Source organism: Dermacentor silvarum, chromosome 11, assembly GCF_013339745.2.
Source record: "Dermacentor silvarum isolate Dsil-2018 chromosome 11, BIME_Dsil_1.4, whole genome shotgun sequence".
NCBI classification, from domain to species: Eukaryota; Metazoa; Arthropoda; class Arachnida; order Ixodida; family Ixodidae; genus Dermacentor; species Dermacentor silvarum.
In genome coordinates, this window is record NC_051164.1 from 118695670 (window position 1) to 118715537 (window position 19868).

Here is a 19868-nt window from a genome sequence, read left to right on the forward strand (position 1 = left end):
TTCCTTCTCGTCCAGGCTGCGGGATGTTGCGGCCGCTCTCGGTGCTGGTGCTGGTGCTGGTGCTGCAGTGCTCGAGCGCCGGAAAGATGCTCAAGCTGGCAGCCGCAGCCGCACTGCTGGGCGGAGGCCGCCACAGCTTCCTGCCCATGCCGCTGCCCATCCCGTATTACGAGACCAAGCACTGCCCATACCACGTGCCCGTGCCCGTACCCTACCCGTAAGTTGTTTTCCGCATACTATTCGCGAGTCGGCATCATTGCCTACAACCCCGCTCTTTGAGAAGACTCGCGAGTGAAACGCCGCGAGAGGGCTAAGGTACCGCGCGTCTTCACATAGCGCGGCCGCCCAAAGACTCATCGCGTCATTTGTGGTTTCTGATAAAATGCGACGACGAACTCGGACCAACGCGTCGGCATAGAAATAACAGGATGGTTGCTAATGAACTGTATTTGCTTGGATATGTTTGGCACGAGACACCAGTTGGCGCGCTGTCTTCTAGCAGCTTCCGTACGTACATTTTGCGTATATAAAGGAGATATATTGGGGTTCGTAGCGACAGCCGGTCGTATGATGCACCGAGCACAGTCCTCTCGCTCGAGCTTCTGCTGCGCGCTTGCCGAAAGTAAGAACAGAGGCCGATGAAACTGCGTAGCTCTTTGATAGTGGTAGGTTTTGGGAACGCAGTAACAGCACGTAGCTTCTCGGGATCCGGGCGAATGCCCTCCTTTGACACGACATGGCCTAAAATTGTGAGCTGACGAACAGCAAATCGACATTTCTTCAGGTTAAGTTGCAACCCGGCGTTCGTCAAGCAAGTGAGTACGTGCTGGAGGCGGAGCAGGTGCGTTACGAAATCAGAGGCGAACACCACAATGTCGTAAAGGTAGCAAAGACAGATTTTCCATTTGAGGCCACGCAGAAGATTATCCATCATTCTTTCGAACATAGCAGGTGCGTTGCAAAGTCCGAAAGGCATGACGGTGAATTCATAGAAGCCGTCTGGTGTACCAAAGGCAGTTTTCGGGCGATCGGCCTCTGCCATCGGAACCTGCCAGTAGCCTGACCGCAAATCCAGCGAAGAAAAGAACTCGGCTCCCTGCAAACAGTCCAGAGCATCATCGATGCGTGGTAATGGGTAGACGTCCTTCAGTGTGATCTTGTTCAACCGTCGAAAATCAACACAGAATCGGATGTAACCGTCTTTCTTCGTGACGAGTACCACGGGAGAGACCCATGGGCTCTGTGAAGGTTGAATGACGCCCTGACGAAGCATGTCATTGACCTGTTCTGAAATGACGTGACGTTCCGTAGCGGACACGCGATATGGTCTTTGTCGCAGCGGTGAGTGAGAGCCAGTGTCGATGTGATGCTCGACGGTCGATGCACGGCCAAGAGATGTTTGCACAACGTCGAAAGAACGGCGGAAGTGCTGAAGGATTGCGAGAAGTTGAGATCGCTGCGAATGTGTCAGATCATCGGCGGTGAATGGGCTGAACACATCTGTACATGCTGAGTCGGCTAGGGAGAGGGCCCTCAGTTCATGAACGGCAGTAGAAGGCATTTCGTCGAGGACGGAGACAATTCGTGTTGAATCAACCGACTCGACGTAACCAAGGCATTCGCGGCGGAGCAGTGATAGCGGCGATGAAAGATGATTGTAAATGGGCATCGTGCTGACACCGGCGGCGAGGTCAAGAGCTGCAAAGGGCAAAGGAAACGCTTTTCGGGTAACACAGTGATGAGAGGGCATGAATAAGACCGTACCGTCGGATATAGCACTACACGAGACTGGTACGAAAGCTGAAGAGCACGGGGGAATATAGGTGTCTTCTTTCACGAGAAGTTTAGCGGCAGGATGAGCATCGACCGAGGCCAGGTCACCAAGGTGGGAAAGTTCAATCTCAGCCCGAGCGCAATTGATGATGGCATTGTGGCGTGAGAGAAAATCCCATCCTAGAATAACGGCGTGGGAGCACGATGAAAGAACTATGAACTCAATCGTGTATAAAACGTCCTGTATGGTTACACGGGCTGTACAAGCAGCGGTAGGGCGAATGGGTTGAGCACTTGCCATTCGAAGCGACAATCCAGACAGAGACGTCGTCACTTTACCAAGCAAGCGGCAAAACCTGGCATCCATAACTGAAATAGCGGCACCTGTATCGACGAGGGCGACTGTAGCGACATCTTCGACAAACACATCAATGACATTGGCAGATAAAGGAGGAGGACTTCGGCATGTCTACACTTGCGCAGTTCTTGCCTCAGGAACTGCGTCGTCTAGTTTTCCTCTTCGTTAGAGACGGGTCGCTGACGCATAGGGGAAAGCGATCGGCGACGTGGTGAGGGTGACCGGATGCGTTCGAAGCGAGGACGGCGATCAGTCTGGGAGCGAGCTGGTGATGGATCGAAGGGTCCGTAAGGCGCATTTGAATTGGGCGGCACATAGGACGCTCGTCGATCGTCATCGAACGCCTGCGATCGGCGGCGGCAGAACCTTGTGACGTGACCGGGATACCTACATGCAAAGCATATAGGGCGATTGTCCGGCGTACGCCACGGGTTAGCGACGGCAGTGCTGGCCCAGGGAACGGGAGGAGGAGGGCGGTGCACAGGCTGCTGGAAACGTGGTACGGGCGCACTGAGAGGGGCCATTGCGGTAACCGCAGCGTAAGTTACCGGTGTAGCCACGGCATCCTGCTGGTGTACAGCTGGCAGCGCTTTCGTGACCTCTTCGTGGATCACATTACGGAGAGGAGACGGCAAAGTGCTGGCAGACTCCGGAGTGATGGACACCAGAGATAGCTGTGGTGCGACTTCTTCGCGGACGAAATGCTTGATTTGGGTTATCAGGGAGGCTTGTTCGGGGCCGGTGGTCAGGCTGCAGAGTGACGCCGCATTAAGTGGGGGATGTCGCCTTGTCAAAGCTCGCTGGTTACGCAATTCATCATAGCTCTGGCACAAGCTGATAACGTCGCCAACAGTGCGCGGGTCCTTGGCCAGAAGCATTTGGAACGCGTCATCATCGATTCCCTTCATCACGTGCTTAATCTTTTCCGCTTCCGTCATGGCAGCGTTCACGCGCCTGCACAAATCGAGAACGTCTTCTATATAGCTGGTGAACGTCTCACCCGTGTCCTGTGCGCGTGTACGCAAACGCTGTTCGGCTCGGAGTATCCTGACGGCGGGTCGGCCAAACACTTCGGTAATCGACGTCTTGAACGCCGACCACGTTCGGATATCCCTCTCATGATTCCTGAACCAGAGACTGGCGACGCCCGCAAGATAGAAGGATACGTAAGCCAGATTGTCCGAGTCATTCCATTTGTTGTGAACGCTCATCCGCTCATAAGATGACAGCCACTCTTCAACGTCGTTGTCGTCGGTTCCGCTGAAGATGGGAGGTTCCCGCTGGCGAACGGTGACAGCGCAAGGGACGGGTGGCGATGGAAGAGTCTGCTGGTCGGCGTCCGGCATGGCAGAGGGTAGCGTCCGCGAACGAAGTTCCAGGATGGTAGAGTGGAACGTTACCCAGCACGGCTCCACCACTTATAAAGGAAATTTATAGGGGTTCGTAGCGACAGCCGGTCGTAGGATGCACCGAGCACAGTCCTCTCGCTCGAGCTTCTGCTGCGCGCTTGATGCTGCCGATGCTGCTGACTCTGCGCCGACGTTCGTCATCTTCCTTACATGTACATTAAACTAAATGTCTCGAAGAGCAGCGCACCGTAATGTCCCACAATGGCGCTTGCGTTTAACGCACGTAAGGCGACAAGTGCTATTCCAAAACTGTCTAATGTGGCGCGATCCAGCGGCCAACGCCGTAGTCTCTAATACTGATTCGCAAACACTTATCCATCAGGGACCCCTCTAATTGTCTACATGCAGTTAAGGGACCCTCCAGGTGCGATTATTTAAAAGGCAGGTGCAAAACGCGTGCAATTCTTGGATGAGAAGAATAAACGGCATTTATGTTATACGTCACAGTCTGCGAGGTGTTCTACCATGACGATGGTATAACGACAGCTTGACGATGGCGGCATGAGGACAATGGGACGACGTCGACGGCATACTCACGATTGAAAACGGGAGATTACGGTAAAATGATGGGAAACGGGTGACGTCAATGGAACGACGATGGCAGTGGAATGACGTTCTTGAAGCGATGGTAAAGCAACAGTATGACGACGACGATGAGGTGACAGGACATGTCATGCATTTCCAAGGTTTTAAAGGAATAGCGAAAATTTAGAGAAAGAACAGGTACATAGTCTTCCTTCTTTTTTCAATTTTTCCGATTTATTAAAAGCGCTGGGAATGCACGAAATGCCGATTTTCCGAATAGCCCAGCTGTCCGCGTTAGGGAATGTCAAGAGTCGGATGACGAAGTTCGAATGACGGCAGTGGAAAGATCACGACGGTATGACGACTACGGTGTAACAACAAATGCATGATGACATCGCAATGGCGACGATGGCATGTCAACGATATGAGGACAACGGGATGGCGTGACGATGGCATGACGATGGCATGACGACGGTATGAGGACAACTGAATGGCGACAAGTGTATGACGACGATGACATGACAACAGCACAGCAGTCGGATGACGAAGTTAGAATGACGTCGATAGCATGAGCACAACGGGATGGCGACGGTGGTTTGCCAATGACTGTATGACGACGATGGCATGCGAATGGTATGATGACAGTGAGATGACGACGATGGGACGAAGACAAGTGTATTACGACAACGGCACGACGAGAGTCTGATGACGAGTGACGATGATGGGACCACGACATTACGACAACGGTGTGACAACGATTTCACTACGAGAGTCCGATTACAAAGCAGAAATGATGACGACGCAATGACCACCAAGGCATCACCAGCGCATACATTGTGACCCAAGCTATTAGACAACTTGGGCTCCTGCGTTGGCGTAAGATAGACAGATATATTGGCTCAAAACACCTCAAGTAGACAAATAATCGCATTAAAATTATGCAGGTCTAACACACGTGTTGGAATCTATGTGAATCGAAGCTCAAGTCAAGCGGTGTCTATTAAATTTTATACAAGAAACAAGGACGCGTACAATTCTCTCCTCCGCCCTGCAACCTCATTCAATGTTTATGTGTATCCACCACAAAATGAACAAGCTTGTTGTCATGTAGTTTTTACGTTTGTGGCACTCCACGCCACACAAGCTACGCCGAAAGGCAAACACTAAATCAGCGGATGCAGTGTGTGAAATGTGATGTCAAGAGGACGAAGCCGATGTGTGATGCTCGTCGAGGAAAAATGGCGATGACAGGTGTGTACAATGCATACATATTTAAAACAGCGCCAAAAAAAAAAAAAAACGGACAAGAAACGACGCAGGACAACAGCTTTTTAGTGTTTGACGCATGCGCAGCAGGAGTTGACTGACGATGACTCGCCTCCCCTTTCACCTTTTTTGTTCTCTTTCTGCCTGTTGCGAATTGTATATATTGGCGCAGGCTTCAATAAAGGTGTTGTTGGCAGTCAGCGCTCGTCCTGTGTTCATTCTTGTCCGTGTTTTTGGCGCTGTTTTAAATATGTGTGATCAGTACCAACTAGCTCGCACCCAAATCCATCTGAGTGTACAATACACATCGAGCTACCTTTAAGGATTCCGTGTCGCAGTTGCATTGTATACTCATTCTGCAAGATTGGCTAAGAATGGACGTACACACAGTGGCGCACACGGAATCGATAAATAAGAGAAACCCAAGTACATAAAAAAATCCGTTGAATATAATACGCTGTTCGAGTAAGCAGTTCGTTCGCTGCAGAGATACCTATGAGCTGGCGTTATATGTTCATTCTATATATGGAGGAATTTATCAATTACTCAGGACCGAGCTGTGCTTACTGTTTGTTGGCACGTATACTGGGTATATATATATATATATATATATATATATATATATATATATATATTCGATCCTACCATCCCGCCAGGCCAGAGGTCTACCTTAACAAGCTCCTCAAGAAAGCGGGGTACTTGGTCCATCACCAGCGAAGACAGTGAGGTTTACTCAGTCACAGGCGACGATTGATCGGACGACAGCTTTGTGTCGGTGAGGAGCCGAAAGGCCAAAAGGAGATTCATCATGACGTCATCAACCCTGCATGCAAAACCTGAGAGCTGGCCGCACACCATCCTCTTCATACCTATGGATTCTTCCATCAGCCTTCGAGGATTAAACAGGCAAGCTCTCTCCATTTTCTTTAAGGGAATGGCGCCAAATGAAATTAGGGAGGGCTAAGCACGCGAAAGAATGTCTTGGCTGTCGACACGACCCAGGGAAATGCGCTGCACAAGCTCCGACAGATGACAGATTTGGGCAACATCAAAGTGAGACCGGTTATACCACTGGAAGGAATCTGCACTGCCGGCGTAATCTACGACATTGACCTGGCAATTACAAACTCAGACCTGCCCATTCTGATTAAACCGGCGTATAAAGGATAGTCATAACGCACGTCGCCTCGGAAACAGCCGCTGCGTGATGATAGTTTTCAAGGGCGACTCTATGCCTTCGCATGTCAAGGTTGGTCACTTCCGACATGTCCCCCCGGTGTAGGGTAGCCAACCGCACGTTATTCTGGTTAACCTCCCTGCCTTCTGTCTTTCTCTTTCTTGTTCCTCCTCCTCCGGCATGTCGTTCGGCCGTTTGTCGCAAAGCCGCTGCAATGCCATAATTGCTTTAGGATCGGACATCTCGAGGGCGCCTGTGCAAAATCTAGTGTGCCCTCGGTGTGCGGAGTTGCACACTGCAGACGTCTGCCGCGCAACAAATATTAGGTGCGGCAATTGTGATGGTTCTCATGAAACCACATGTAAAGACTGCCCATGCACGGATCAAAAAAGAATTTGCTATCCTGAAACAAAGGTTTAGGGACAGCTCATCTTACAGTGAAGCTTCTGGAAACATCCGGAAACGTGCAACGGAAACGTGCAACGCAAGGTTCAGTTCATGCACAGATTATGCCAACGAGATCAGCGTCAAGTAAAGGCAGAGCTGAGATAACAAGGAGGCCTCAAACGGAAAATCCTTCCCTTGTAAGAGTCTGGCCAGCGCTCCCGAGCACCCAGCCTTCCAAGGAGCCTACACGCTTGATGTCTCCATCGAAGCATGCTGCATTTGATGCTGCGCCAACAGTAGACCACCAAATCATTCCGATGTTGCGTTTCATAATCGATGTCATCAGAGTAATGTCGACCAGCATCGAAACTCCATCCTCTCGAAGGGGACTACAAGTGCTGGACTCGCTGAGCCCTCGAGTGAACCATGGCTGACAACCACCAATCATTTCGTAAGGAGGTCACAGAAGCCTCGATTATTCAGTGAACGCCAGATGTGTAAGATCTCGCATTGCTGATTGTCGCCAGTTTGTACATGTTAACCGATTTCCAATTATCGTTATCTGCGAACCAAGATTAATACGCCTTATCAGACTATCCGGCTACGAGTCAATTACGTCCTCAAGTAACAACGGAAATTGCAAGGTCGTCGTCTTCGTGAGCTTACTTAAGTCGTCCAGCCTGTGCAACCTCATGACGACAATGTCTGCTTAATTGTCAAAAATAGAAAGCTCACCTTTACACTCCATCGAGCAGTCGGGCTGGTCCGCGTGGCACTAGTTTCCCGCGCGCACGTCACTGAACGCTCTCATTGTTCTCCGCCGTTCGCGTCTTTCATCTGCTGCTCCGCGTCCGCTCTTTCATATTTTGCTGTGCTCGTTCGCTCGGTTACCATCGAATGCAGCCCACGTATGGGGAAAGGTGTCTCGCTTTGAGAAGTGTGAGGTGAGTTCGCAAAAGGCCGTGAAGACGTGCATGACAATGGGCGGTGGTTCCACAGACGAATTCTACCACAGGGGCATCTCAAATTGAGTGCTGCGATGGCACAAATGTCTGAACCGGTGTGGGGACCATGTGAAAAAAATCATGAAACCTGTGTGTGCCTTATTTTGGCTAATAAGAAATAGGGCAAACACTTCGCCCTCGTATACAAAAATGCTAGATAAAAAATCAATAGCCACTCCCCTGTCGAGGAGATGGGGGAGTGGCTACCACAATCGTGTTCGGACCACAACCGGCCACATGCACTGCAGCTGGCTCCAAAGTTCCGGTTGAGAAATTCGCCTTGAAGCCTGGCCGTCGCACCGGGGAAGTTCGAACTAGCGTTGTCGAGGCGTGCACCACCATTGTCGGGTTCCTGGAGGGCAAGACGACGCTGACTTTTGGCCTCAACACCGCGCTCCCGCAACTCGGGGTCGGCGGCTCTTCGCAGCACGTATGGGCTTCTATGGCAGCATAGCTACCCTGCGTCACATGCCATCGTGTCTGGCGGTGTTGCTATCCTTGACGCTGCTTGTCTACTAAACGTTCAACGGGCAGCCCCCTGCTCCGCCATATCTGCACCGCTGTTTCACTGAGCTGGCTCGCGCGTCCTTCGTGCATTTGTTAAATTAACGCGTCGCCTACTGACTTCTCTTGCGTCTTTTGACGACTTGGGCAGAATGCTTGCTTCTGGCTGCGGCGTGGAGTTACCGGAAGCGCTTCCAATGATTGGTGCCGACATGCTGCTGATATTTTCATATAATAAAGTGTCGGTGCACTCCTGCTATCCTTTTGCGGGCAGTGCTTTCAATAAGCGACAGCAGATATTGAAAGCGCTTCTGATAACATGAGGCCGCAGTCATTCCGCGCGAGAGAAGGTTGCTTAACGAAGAAATGCCAACGCGCGAAGCCACGGAGTCGCCCAGCGGCGCCGGTACAGTGACGCAGGCAAGGCGGCCTCACCACAATGAAGGCTGGGGTAAAAGGAGATTGCATTGTTTGGGCCCAAGTGGCGTCTTCCCGTCGAACGTTTAGTCGACGAGCAGAGTAGCTCGTCGAGAGAAAAGCAACAGGACATGCCGGCAGATGGGCACCATCGCTCGAGCGCTTCGACAGCAGGCGCCGGATGTTGTCGCTTCGATGCAGTTTGGCGTACACTTTTGCTTACGGGTGCACATAGCCTTTATATTTTTTAGTCTTCGTGAATGTTTATCTCCGAGGATTTCACCCTGCTTTCAAGAGTTACCAGAACGTGAGCGAGTCACCATTGTCGTTTCAAATGCACTGCGTCCTGCTGCAAAGTCACAGCTCCCCACTGTGCTCATGCATTCGTACACATTTCGACAGCGCTGGTCTGCGCGCCCAGTTAACTCACTGAGTAGCCGTTCTTTCTCTGAGGAGTCTGAGTACCTTTACTCTAAGGTGTGACGTAAAAGTTATATTTAGTATATCTGGTGGCATATGATAAAAAAGAGAGACATCCCATCAGTACCGTGCGACTAGTTGCGTGACACTTCTTTACGTTTTGCGGGCTTTCTGTAACGCTTGGAAAAAACTTGTGTAGCGCGTATTGAGCAACAGAAAGATGGATGGGAATTTTTCATGATTGCCTATAAATTTCTTATTAACAATCCTTGCTAGGATTATAATATTTGAGATGTAAATTATTAATCAATAATGTAATTAGGAAAAAGTACCAAGAATAGTCTTATATGTGCCCCAAGCATCGGCAAACACCACCTTGGTTCTGTCCAGCTCCGTGGCACTGGCATAGTTTAAAATTTTTCGACACGTAGGACATAATCACGCGCTCATCGTCATTTCGGTACACAAACAGCCGTCGATTGAAATAATCTTCCCGACAGCGTCGTTGTTCATCTCCCTGTAGTATTTTACCACGTTTTGTCCATGCCTTACCTTCCCTACCGTGTTTTCTGCTTTCTTACTGTAATAACTGACGCTCGGACAGCAGATAAGCCAGTAAGAAAAGAACAGTTTATTTCGAGAGTGCGTTCTTTAACTAGCTGAAGCGGCGCCCTTATCTGCGCTGAAGGTGGCCGATACGATAACGGCGCATGCTTCACTGCTTCGCCGGGACGTCACCGCACGACGTCACTAATGCGATATCACGCTTACTTGCTAAGTATTATAAATGTTAATTTCTTAACGCCACTTTCTATACACATGTGAATTTTTGCCTCTATTATTTGCCTCTTGGGCCGCGATTTTGTAGCGATGCCTTATGACTTATTCTACTCTAGTCTTATCACCGTTCTAACGGTGATAAGACTGTGATATTCGGTGACGGTAAGACGGTGATATTCTACTCTAGTCTGATCCCGTTGATAACGCGAGCGGACCGTCGCTCCGACCACTGACAAAGCGCGATAAGCGCAAAAATTCATTATTACCGGAAAGGCATCGCTACAAAATACCGGCCTTGCTTCGACTTTTCCACTGCTGCTGTGGCTGTCTTGCACGCCGCGTCGTTAGGTTGTTCAGCGTGCATGGCAGGAGCATGGAAGAGAGGAAAGGCGACGCGAGAAGGTCGTTTGGACATCTGCACCGCGTCGCATGTGCACAACACCCTCTTGACGGCTTTAATTATCCGTGATCTCCCGCAAAAGCATTGCAGAAACTGCAGCGCTTACATTTCTGCAACGTGCAACCGTCCAGAAGGGAGGTGGATAGAATGGCAGAGAGGAGGTAGAAGAGAACCGACGCAGCCACGAAACGATTGAACAACAAACAGCCTTGGCACTATTCGCTCGCAACTCGCATATGTGGGCGAGGGAAACGGCGATGTGAGAAGGCGAAGAACTGCTACTAGGGAAGCGCACAAACTGGATAAACTTAAGTTCAAGGTAAACGGCTTCTGAAACATAAACACCTTGGATCAAGCGGACGACTGACTCAAAGCCGCATAATAGCACCGCACCGTCAACACTTGTGTAGCTTTGCGCATTGCTCGAGGTCACGGGTTCGATCCCGGCTCGACAAGAACGCTCGTGTGCTTGGTGCTCGTTCAAGAACCCGTGCAGGGTGTCAAAATTAAGCCGTAGTGTTCCACTACGCTCATAATCCCGTTGTGGGTGTGACATGTATCATAATTCAATTAAAATTTAACAATACTTACCTTCTCGGAGGTTATGAGCAATGGCGCTCAAGCAAACACGTCCCGCTTTGCGTTCTGTGTACTACGCAGACTAACAGCAGTGGTGCACGGAAGTTAACATTTACCATCAGCTCAGCACTCTTGTGTTGCACTAAACGCTGAATAAATTAAGCTGTCGCTGTAAAAATTACCGCTAATTAATGTCAATCAAAGAAAACAGCACAGAAAGCTTCGCTTAAATTATGCGAATCCCAGAGTTCATGGGATTCGCATAATTTTTTTAACGACTTCTGTGCTTCGCGATCTCTGTTTGTTTTTCCTTGTCTTGCCGTTTTTATAACTTGCTGATTTCTGTGCTTGCTGTTGAAGGTTATTGTGCGCTTCTGCTCTTTTATTGCGATAGCAATTATATGGACACTCAAAAGCAGATTTCTGCCGTCGGCGTCGCCGTCGCCGTCGCCGTGAGGTTCCGTATGACGTCAATGGAGATGAAATCGTCGCCACGCGCCGCCGAACGCTGTATGTGCGAGTGAAAGAGCGCGAGGGACGCGCGCTTTCACGGGGAGTGAACGCACGGCGGAGAACAAACGCGCGTTCTGCGCTGTGCTCCCTTAAGGGCTGCAGAAGTAAGCGTCTCTTTCCTCCTCTACAAGCACCATATATGTAGAGTAAACGTACCCTCTTCCGACGCGCGAAAGGCCGGGGGGGGGGGGGGGGGGGGCGTCGTTTAGCTGCGGCACCAAGTGCCTATTTATATCAGAGGCTCCGGCAACAGTTACCAACGCCGCACGCATTTTGTGCGACCGCGGGCAAAACGCCGACGGCGTCGACAACAGTTCTGCGTGTTGCCGGTGCTGCTGCATGTCCACGTTTATACAGCTGATTAAGCTACTATCATTACTCCGTATAGCTCTCTACAAATTTGCTATCGCAATTGATGCTTCGCCTTTAAGGTGAAACTGCGACAACTTTTATTGCGATAGCAATTATATGGACACTCAAAAGCAGATTTCTGCCGTCGGCGTCGCCGTCGCCGTCGCCGTCGCCGTGAGGTTCCGTATGACGTCAATGGAGATGAAATCATCGCCGCGTGCCGAACGCTGTATGTGCGAGTGAAAGGGCGCGAGGGGCGCGCGCTTTCACGGGGAGTGAACGCACGGCGAACAAACGCGCGTTCTGCGCCGTGCTCGCTTAAGGGCTGCAGAAGTAAGCGTCTCTTTCCTCCTTTACAATCACCATATATATGTAGAGCAAACGCGCCTTCTTCCGACGCGCGAGAGGGCGTGGGGGAGGGGGGGAGGGGGAGGGAAGGGAGGCGACGTTTAGCTGCGGCACCAAGTGCCTATTTATATCAGAGGCTCCGGCAACAGTCACCAACGCCGCACGCATTTTGAGCGAACGCGGGCAAAACGCCGACGGCGTCGACAATAGTTCTGCGTGTTGCCGGTGCTGCTGCATGTCCAAGTTTATACAGCTGATAAAGCTAATATCATTACTCCGTATAGCTCTCTACAAATTTGCTATCGCAATTGATGCTTCGCCTTTCAGGTGAAACTGCGACAACTTTTGTATACTCGTCCATCCATCATGCTTTCAGGGATTCTAAGTATAAAAAAAATGTCACAGTTTCGCCCTAAGGGCGAAGCAATGAATGCGATAGCAACACAGCAATGTCATACGAAGTAAGGTGAGCGGCTTTGGTAGCAACAACACGCAGAACTGTTGTCGACGCCATCGGCGTTTTGCCCGCGTTAGCTCAAAATGCGTGCGGCGTTGGTGACTGTTGCTGGAGCCTCTCATATAAATAGGCACTTGGTGCCGCAGCTAAACGTCGCGTTCCTTCCTTCCCCCTCCCCCACGGCCTCTCGCGCGTCTGAAGAAGGCGCGTTTGCTCTCCATATATGGTGATTGTAAAGGAGGAAAGAGACGCCTACTTCTGCAGCCCTTAAGGAAGCACGGCGCAGAACGCGCGTTTGTTCTCCGCCGTGCGTTCACTCCCCGTGAAAGAGCGCGTCCCTCGCGCCCTTTCACTCGCACATACAGCGTTCGGCGGCGCGCGGCCACGATTTCATCTCCATTGACGTCATACGGAACCTCACGGCGACGGCGACGGCGACGGCGACGGCGACGCCGACGGCGACGGCGACGCCGACGGCAGAAATCTGCTTTTGAGTGTCCATATAATTGCTATCGCAATAATAAACAGATTTGATGTGTCGGTGAAGTTGGCAAGTTAGCAAGAGCCAGGTTTGTGTTGTTTTCTCAGCAGGTTTGTCTTTGTCGCCCTTGCTGTGTGAACATCTCTAACTGCTGCCGCCCTAATGTCATACATGTTGCATGCTATTGTTTTAAATGCTACAGCTAGTACACTGACTATTTCCGATGGGCCTTGTTGCAAGTCTGACGATCCAAGCGCCAAGTCCAACTGAAAGTCGTGATGGCTAACGTGCATCACCACTGCACTTGCTTTACAAATAAGTGCTCTGCATAGCATTTATTAGAAGAAAGGCCGCAATAACGCATGACCCGGGGAGGCGGGTGCTTGCTTACAATTGTCATTTTATTAGGGAACGACGCGAGTGGCACAATTTGCATGTGATTCCCCAATTATCTTAATTGCTTCGTGCCGCGATCATGCAGCGTTCACCACCATGGCCACAGCACAAGTCATCATTCGCACCTGGGTCACGTGACGACCACCGTAGCTACGCATGGATACCGCGGGCATGGTCACTACGGCCACGGACGCTACGGGCATTACGGTCATGGTTCCGGACATTACAGCTGATGCACGAAGATGGGAATTCCTTCCCTCGCTCAGGAACTTGGTCCTCACCTGTGCGATGCCGGCGCATTCCGTGGCACAGGAAGGCCACGCCAAACCAGCAATGCTGTTGCAATTCCTCGCCGCACACAGTATTAACGTGCACGTAATATCGCCAGTATGTCAATTGCGAAGATTCCTCTATTATAGAAGGACCCATCTGACGTCAATGAAGTGTATTTTGACGTCTCTCTTGCTGCCGCCTGTTTAGCCACACGTCGCGGGGGCTAGCGTTCGTATATATATGAAAATTAACCTCTTTATCCTAAAAGCGGGACGCTTCCTTTCACTGGACATGTTTGATGCGACTACGCCAGCACGCACCTATCGGCCCAAGATGTAGCCCAGGCACCTTGAAAGGCAAATGTGTACAATGCGGCTAGGCGAGTCGGCTGCGGTGGAAAGCTTGCTCTTGAGATGTCCTAGGGAAAGGCGGGTTTTGATGACGAAACTATATAATTTGGAAGTAGGGAAGACACAATTATCCCTCGACGGGAAATGACGATGGGACATTTGTCGCTCTTGCGGGATGATTCCACCGCCGTCGGTGCATCGGGTGAAGCTGACGCCATCTCTCTGTGGGGGAATGCGAAAGATGCGGTGGATATGTGAATAACGGAGAAGTCTCGGACCCCAGGGGCCAGACGTTGGCGGGCGCGACCGACGTGGGTGCGAGCCGCGGAGGCTGGGGCGCCGGGGAAACAGAGACGTGGCGCGGACGATAAATTGGGACGTCCGCGTCAGCAGCTTGTAAAGAACAGTTACGACCGGCAGGCGCGCAGCACCGAACACACGTTTTTACTGCGCCCCCCAACGAGCTTCGGGCCCCGGCGACGCGGTCGCGCGGGGGAAACACAAACAAAGGGGCGCGCCCCAATAGCCGCCCGCTGCACTGCACACACGCCGCGCGCGGTCTGCCGTTTTACGGTGAGCCATTTACAAGGGCGATTTGCTCGGCGGCTGTGCCTCGCGTGTACGCATCGCCTGGCGCTTTGAATTTAGGGCGTGAGAGGCGTGTAAAGCAGGCATTTGCCCAGCGAGCCTTTCATTCGTCGGCGCGCGTATCAGGCGCGTCGTTTAGGTGCCGAGTATTTTTTATTCCTCGCCTCTGTCGCGTCAGCTTCGGTAGCGGCGACGCAAGCACTCAGCGAGCCACCGAGGCGGACGCTTTGCAGCTGTGCCGCTGCCCTGCCCAGAGCGATGGAGCCACTTTGACCGGGCACCACGCAGTGTTGAGAAGGACACCCCACATTTGAAACCCACCGTGACCTCACGCGCTATACGTGCGCACAAGAGGTGCAGCTCAAAAAAAAAAAAAAAAAAGAAAAAACGTGGCGATGTATCTTGACTGCAAATTACGACACTATGTGAGCACACCGCTTATACAGTAGTGGACCAAAACATATGCTATTTCCTCCGAAAACGTTTTTTACTAATGTTTCGAGCTATTAGTCAAACAGGGAGTGTGGCGCTGCTGCAGCCAAATGGACAATGACGAACACGATCTTGTTTCTTGACGGTGTCGTAAAGCTCCGCTCTCCATTTAGTTCATTTCATCGTGCTCACTGCTGCGTACATTTCCGAGTCTGCGTGGCAATGGATGCATTTGCCTTTTGTTTTTATTTTCTCCCCTTCTTTGATCACCCGCGATTTATTAAACATGGTGTAGCATGCCAGAGCCTTTCGCGCCGTTAACCTCTCCAGTTGTAGTTACAATTTCTGTCGCCAGCGCGCACGTATTTTCGCATACTGCTTATGTAGGTATACGGTTTCCTCGTGACACGTTCTTGGAATACGCAAGTTGTGTCACGATGGCTGGCCCGTGCGGTGCGAATAGCATAACGTGCCAGTGAGGGTTCGAGAGGCTGGCGAACAGTTTAGCTCAGAGGACCCAAAATGCAAAATACCGTATCTTTTTGTTCACCACTGTAGTACCTCGTTGGCGGCTTTATCGCTGTACCACTGTATAGTGAGGCATTGCTTATGTACTGCGGACGGCCCCATTCGCAGATACAACGTGACGAGTTTATGTTCCTGGGCGCTCGACTGAGTCAAAAAAAAAAAAAAAACATTTACCACACATGTTTTACATAGTTGTAAAATTGCCAAATGATTTCGATGAAAGTATTCGTCTGTATTAGCCACTCTTCTCAAAGCAACCAAGCGGCACTAGTACAGTTGGCAGCTGCAAGACTGTGGAAAGGACTCAAAAAGAAAATGGAAACTGCTCAATCACTTTTTTAACAAAGTAAAACCACATAAGCAAGTGACTTCGGTTGTTCAGGATGGCATATGCATTAATGATGATTCAGGGATTGCAAACGCTTTTGCTCAACACTTCTCGTCTGCTTGCTTTGATACCTCTCCTTACTCCTGCACGATTCCCCGTTATACTCATTCTTTTATATCCTACATTTCCTGAAGAAGTGCAATCGGGTATTACCAGTCTGCGCGCCACAGGCCCAGGTTTAGATAACATTAATGGTGCTGCCATAAAATCAATCAGTCCTTTAATCGCTCCTGTGCTCTCTCACATATTTAACTTGGTGTTTAAGACTGTAGTGTCTCCGCAACAGTTCAAGGAAGCAAAGCTATTGCCTGTCTTTAAAAAGGGGGGACAGTAAGCTTGTCGAAAATTACAGGCCAATTTCCGCTCTTCCTTTCCTGGAGAATATTTTAGAAAAAGTAATTGAAATCCGCCTTAGTAAATATCTCGCAAAGTTTCATATTCTCTCTAATTCTCAGTTTGGTTTTCGCGAGGGGCTTTCTACTAATATAGCTGTTGCTAACTTCACCGACACAATTAAAAGAGGGGAGGAGGAGGAAAGAGAAAGGCAGAAGGCAGGGAGGTTAACCAGAAGAACGTACGGTTGGCTACCCTACACCAGGGGATTGAGAAAGGGGAACACAAAGGACGACGGGCTTGTGTCAACGTTTGTGGTTGTTAGTGCAATAACACACGCGTCAGCGAACTCACCGTTAATTTACCTTCTTTCCTACAATTAAAAGATGTATTGATAATGGAATTTATGCTGGCACTATTTTCGTTGACATTGCAAGGGATTTTGACTCTATTGACCACAACATACTTCTTATAAAACTGGAGCGTTATGGCATAAGTGGAGCAGCCTTAAACCTTTTATGGAGTTTTCTGAGCAATAGGAAACAACGCATTTCTATTAATTGTGCTAACTCCGACCCAATTACTATAAAATGTGGCGTTCCTCAAGGCTCCATTTTGGTCCCGATTCTCTTCTTAACCTTCATTAATGATCTCCCCCAGCGTCTAGCCTCTTCGCAGTGCATATTATATGCGGATGACACTACCATTATTTTTTCCCATACCAACCTTATTAACAACCGAATTCCCGACCTCCAAACAGATTTAAACTCTCTTCACAATTGGTCCTCTATAAATAAACTAAAAATTAACGTAAAGAAAACGTGCTTTATGCTTTTTACGTGTCCTCAGCCTTTTACGTGTCCGCGTTCTCTATATATTCAACATCAAGAAATCAAAAGTAACAGTAGCACTAATTTTTTAGGTGTTGTTATTGACTCTAAGCTAAAAAATCGCGCGACCATATTTTTGTCTGTTATTAGGAAAACCGCACCAGCTGGACTTCGGGCACTCATTCGCGCTGGAGCTTTTTTTTTTTTTTTTTTGATATCGCAACACCTGTCACTTTATATTATGCATTTATTCACAGTGATATCAATTATTGTGTTGAGTCCTGGGGCATAACCTACAATACCCATTTATAACCTCTGCTAACCCTTCAAAAACAAGCTCTTCGTACTATTTCTTTTGCACCTCGACAATCTCACTCACTTCCGTTCTCTATTAACAATGGCGTACTATCTTTATCCATATCTTATTACTATAATATTGGTCTATTTTTTTTTCAAAGGTTTTCATCGCTATCTCTACCTCGATATAATTCCATCATACATATTGGTTAATGCTAACTGCACCCGTTTTTCTGTTAAGGGCAATCTACTTTTGCCTAAGGTGCACACTAACTATGGAAAACAAACTATTATATTTTCTGACATGTCACTATGCGTCACCTGGTCCTTAATTGGATTATCACTGGGGACTTTAACGCCCATCACACCATTTGGGGAAGCTCAAAAGTCAACGCAACCGGACGAAGACTGGCTTCATTTTTCTCCAATCATGACATCTTGCTGCTAAATGACGCTACGTTTTTACGGGGCACAGTGTACAGCCTGGACTTGACCTTTGTATCACGCCGCTTTGCCACGCGTCTTAAGTGGTTTTTGGACATTGAGACACATGGCAGCGATTACTTCCCCACTTACCTCAAGATCGACGGGATGTCTAACACTAACCCGCCCAGCACAATACGAACAATTGATTGGACTGGGTTTAAAAACCAACTGGAGGGCGCTTGCCAGAAAGGTCTCTTATCTGGACTGCAGGAAGCTATTAAAGAAGCGGCGCAGACTGCTATGTGCACGCTCATGTGCTCCTCGAAGTACTCGCAATGCGACCTGGAGTTGGAGTGACTTCGTGCCTTTCGTCGTCGCGCCCAACGAAGATACCGACACACGAAGTCCATTCACGATCTAAGGACAGACCTGCGCACTCAAAAGAAGGTACAACGCCGCATAGACGAACTAGAATCCGAGCGATGGACAAAGTATTGTGAGTCCCTTGACCCCCGCAAGCCACTATCTCAAATGTGGAGAACTGCGAGACGCCTACGTTCTTTTCCGGAACAACGCTTTCCATTCAAGGCACTAGGACTTTTTCAACGCCGACAAGACCTCGACGTAGCGGAAGATTTCTGTGCCATGATTGCAGGCCAGTCAACGGGATCAAGTTCTCTTACCTTTGACTGCGTTCCGGACACACGAGACTCGCGCGTGGATCTGCCGTTCACCATTCAAGAGCTCGACGCGGCACTTGCCCTATGTAATCGGTCGTCGTAACCAGACCAGATGGTATTTCTTACCGTACCTTGTGCCACCTCGGTGAACTAGCGCGAAGTGCCCTGCTGAACATCTTCAATGAGTCCTGGGAGAATGGAAACGTTCCTCAAGAATGGAAGACCAGCCGCCTGGTACCACTCCTCAAACCTGGCAAGTCTCCTCTAGAGATTACTTCCTACCACCCAATCGCGCTGGCTAGTTGCATTGGGAAGGTGACGGAGCGAATGATCCTGGCCAGACTTGAATGAAGTTTATCCAGACGCATTGGCTGGCTTTCGATGTCACCGATGTTCCATTGACAACGTCATCGATTTGGTTACTCACGTTCAACATCAAAAGGCGTGTAATCGATTATCTGTCGCCATGTTCCTCGACATCAAAGGAGCATATGACAATGTTCTTCATGAGGCTATATTAGAGGCTCTGGAAATTGTTGGCCTCGGCGGTGGTCTTTATCGTTGGAAACGCAGTTATTTACGTATGCGGTCTCTATATGTGAACACCGAAGATGGCCCAACTTCTTAACACTATACACACCGTGGAGTACCACAGGGTGGTGTGTTGAGCCCAACAATCTTCAACCTTGTGCTCATTGCTCTCGTACAATGCCTACCAAATACGGTGAAGTTGTCAATATATGCGGATGACATATGCGTCTGGGCATCTGGCGTGACGCGTCCTCAAGTACGTGCAAGGCTCCAAAAATCTGCGACGTTGATAGCGACATACCTTAGTGAACAAGGCCTCAAGATTTCCCCAGAAAAAAAATGCGCATTGGTCGCATTTAGCCGGAAACGAATGACACCATACGTCAGGTTCATTGATGGACAAAATATCTCTTACGTCAGAACGCACAGGTTCTTAGGGGTAATCATCGATCGTGACCTCTGTTGGAGTCCCCATGTCACCTACCTAAACAAGCGCCTGACAGCCATCTCTCATCTCTTCAAGTTTCTTGGAGGAAAATCAGTACACGCGATGATGCAACTCTACGGGACACTGTTTCTCGGGTATCTGCGGTACACCTTGGCAGTGCTGACCAATACCTATAGAACTAACCTCCGTACAATCGAAAGTGCTCAGGCACTTAGGGTC